Source organism: Dasypus novemcinctus, chromosome X (genome assembly GCF_030445035.2).
Source record: "Dasypus novemcinctus isolate mDasNov1 chromosome X, mDasNov1.1.hap2, whole genome shotgun sequence".
NCBI classification, from domain to species: Eukaryota; Metazoa; Chordata; class Mammalia; order Cingulata; family Dasypodidae; genus Dasypus; species Dasypus novemcinctus.
The window spans coordinates 61,694,304-61,698,007 of NC_080704.1; the positions used below are offsets into that span (position 1 = coordinate 61,694,304).

Here is a 3,704-nt window from a genome sequence, read left to right on the forward strand (position 1 = left end):
TGGCTGTCACATGGACAGTCCAGAGATTTAGGTCTCCTCAGTATACTCCAGCCCCAGTGCTAACCACAGGTCCAGTAAATGTGACAGAAGAGGCATCCATAGAAAGGTCACATCTGAGTCCAGCTCCATCACACCCAGGAACACAAACTCAAAGTAGGGCCAACTGACATGGCACAGAACTCCAGAGCCATCTGCCATGACCATAGAACCTGTGGGTCTCTGTAGCCCTCAGAAGAACCAGTACCTGGGCTTCTATCTACTTTGGCTGTCTCTGGCACCGTGCTGAGGCATGTGTAAGCACGACCCCCTTGATGACGTCCCGACTCTTTTTTGGAGACTCACAGCCATATAAACTCACTTGTCCTTTCCATTTCCCCCTTTTATTCAAGTTCAAAAGCAGTTTTTAAGACCTGATATTACATGTAGTCTGAGATATTCTGCTGATCTGAGTTGACCCTTTTATTCAATGTCTTTATCTAGTTATCAGCTGGTGCTTGGTGGTAATCCCTCGGCACCAGGGAGGTTCATCCGGGAGGCATGTCCCACGCTGGGGGGAAGGTAATGCATTTACATGCTCAGTTTGGCTTCAGGACTGGCCACATTTGAGCAACATGGAGGCTCTCAGGAGGTAACTCTTTGGCACACTGCGGCTCTAGGTCTACTTCATATTTCAGGCGTGCAGACCCATAAGCATAGTCATTAGTATCAAGGGCTCATTGTTGGACCAATCTTCTTTATTGGTCTTTGCCATTGTACTTGGGGGATTGTTGCTGTTCCATTGAGGAATGTAATAGAGCTCCCCTGGCTAGGAACTCAGCCCTCCCTCCGTTGTCCTTTTTAAATGTAACCACTATGAAAATATCCAAACATTTTTATGTACCCTGTATACATGCCCTGGAGAATGCCCTCCCAACCATGTGCCCCCCATCAATAACACCCCACACCAGTATTCCTCCCCTGCCATAGTTGAACCTCTCTGTGGTCCAAAACTTCCTCAAAAATGAAGCCTACTATATTGCCAGGTTCCATTAATAGTAAAATGGAAGCTAGTGATGGGTTTAAAGGTTAGACATCAAATACATAGTAATTTAGAAAAAAAATAAAATAAAAATAAATTGGCGAATCAAAAAATGAAAAAGCTTTGTTTTTGACGTTTTGCCTTTCATCACTGCAATAGGTGTTGCCCTGTATGTACTGTGGCAAGGCAAGTTCTTTCATTTCTTCCTCAGTGTCTACATCCTTTCTTTTTCTTTTTTTTTCTAATTACTAAGTTTGTCTTCAAAAAAGTTTTAGATCACAGTAATTCACATATACAATATATGGTACTCCCACATATCCAACATTGAACACTTTGTCCCTTCCCCAGCAATGATCTTTTCACATGTTCATATTATATTTGCTGCAACTGATGTACAGATATTGAGACAATAGCTTTCAAACATGATTCCATTTGGGTTTACATTATGGTTTATATTTTAGACTATACAATTTTCCAAATTTTTAGATATCTTATGTTTTACATTATGGTTTGCATTTTAGCCTATAGACTTTTATACATTTTTGGTGTAATTTAACATGCCCTGTGTCCATCATTGCATTACCTTGTGGAACACTTCCATTGCCCCACTGTTTCACTGATTCCATCTATTCAATATCCTTCCCTCAGGGCCCACAGTGACAATCAATCTTCATTACTTGAAGGACCATATTCAGAGATACTTGCAACAATGTTGAGGGCTCGACATACTTGACTGGCTTAACCCGTTGGGAGCCACCAATTCTCTCGAGAGATACAATTCCATCTATTTGAGAACATCAGTCCTCCCCAGGATGTGGGTATACCTTCACTCTCATTGTCCGGGTCTCCACCCAATGATATAACCCACTATGACAAAATGAGTACTCACACATTTCCTAGAATTGTTTTGGAATTGAGAACGTTTTCAGTTTTAGAAAGGAAGTAGAGTGCATATATTCTAAATTATATAACTACCAAGAAAGGTTGGAAACTTCACCTATAGCTAAACATTACTATTTCTAAAGTGAAATACATGAAAATGCACATTAAATATGAATAAAGACTATAGGTAGCCTCATGTTATTTTAGGTTAGGTTTTTATCACCTGATGAGTTTGGGCTCCAAAGTATAAAAGCAACCTTATGATTTTCAGAACTCTTGGCATTGCAGAATTGTACCTTAAAGGCTTGTGGGCCTGTACTCTTATCTAACTTTTCTTTGGATGTTTGTGTTTTTCTACCCCTGTTGGAAGGTAAGCCCCATGGCATTAGGGTCTTGTCTGGCTGGATTACCTCTTGGCTACCCAATGCCAAGAAACCTGCCTGGCATGTACTAGACACTCAATAATACAAATGTATTGAAAACAAGTGAATATATTTTGGGAGAATTTGTCAGCCAACTTCATGATTCCTTCATCAGCTCAGCATTAGGGATTTTCACCTCCTCTCTGCTTTAACCATGTCTATCCAGGCAACTTCATCATCCTTGTCATCCACTAGAACAACTGTCCTGGGCATCTACACAAATTATCTCTCACTCGGACCATGTCCTCCCAGTCTTCCTGGGCTTCTTCCCATCTACCACTTCTTTCATCTTTTGTTTTTTGTCAAAATCATCTTTATTTCAGTTCATAAATACATTAGTTTAATAGGCTAATCTACTTTGCTCTTTGTCTCAGAATACATGGGTTATAATATTTAGTACATTAGAAATTAAAACCGGTATATGGTTTTGGAATGACCTGAAAATTTGCATTTCTAGTCAACTCCTGTGATTCCGTCTTTAAGGCTGGAATTCTTTGATTTACTCAGTTTTTTAAAAAGCCAAACCTAGAGGCAAATGTTTGCCAATTTTCAAACCCTCCATGATCATCTTCAAGATAGTGTAGCACCCACTTTCCCATCTTGTATTTTAATGTTAAGCTTTGCTCCTCTTCTCTCCTCAAATCTGGGGTATTTCTGAATTCTTTTGAGAATTCTCTGAAACAAAGGTACAAAGTGTAGGTGTAATTCACCAGTAGATTAAAACAAACTGCACTTCTCTTGGACTGAATCTAGATCCAGATTGGGATGCTAGAGGGGGCTGTTTCCTGCATGGTTTGTCTCCTTGGTCCTTGTCGGCAGGACTCTGAGAAGCTGTAGGAATATGCAGGTGCAGGCTCAAGACCCGAATTCATCTCCAGTGTCATGGAATGGGACGGTACATCACTGGGCAGAACTCTATGCTCCCCTGTGCCACCTGGACAAAGTCCAGGGAGAGTGACTTCCCAGGGTATCCACGTTGGATCTTTCATCATTTTAACCCCCTTGTTCTATGGGTCTTTCTTCCAGCCTAGCAGTCTCTTCCTACTTTCCTTAATTTCTTCTTCTGGTGAGCACAGACCCTTTCCCATTCCCTCTTTCTCTTCACTCATTCTCACCAGCACCCTTAACCCCTTTTCCCCTTAGTAGTCCAACAATTCAACTCCCTGATTTTTCAGCAGACTCTGGAGCCAGAAGATGGACTCTGCTCCATTATTTCCTAGCTGAATCATATTGGACAAGTTACTTAACTGCTGTGCCCCAGTTTGCTGGGTATAATCAAAGCACCTATCTTGTAGTATTGTTGTGAGGAGTAAATGAGTTAACAACTGTATAGGAATAAAAGGGCCTAGGACAATATCTGGCCCTTAGTAAGAGCTATGTAA

The 3,704-nt window shown here is 41.0% G+C and overlaps 1 non-coding gene across 1 annotated transcript; it reads right to left on the reverse strand.

Annotated features, from left to right (window-relative positions):
* Window positions 1–3,098: 3,098 nt before the first annotated feature.
* Window positions 3,099–3,302, reverse strand: LOC111761119 (small nucleolar RNA SNORA73 family). The gene has a single exon (XR_002794570.1). It is a non-coding gene; the product is annotated as a small nucleolar RNA SNORA73 family (small nucleolar RNA).
* Between the last annotated feature and the right edge of the window lie 402 nt (window positions 3,303–3,704).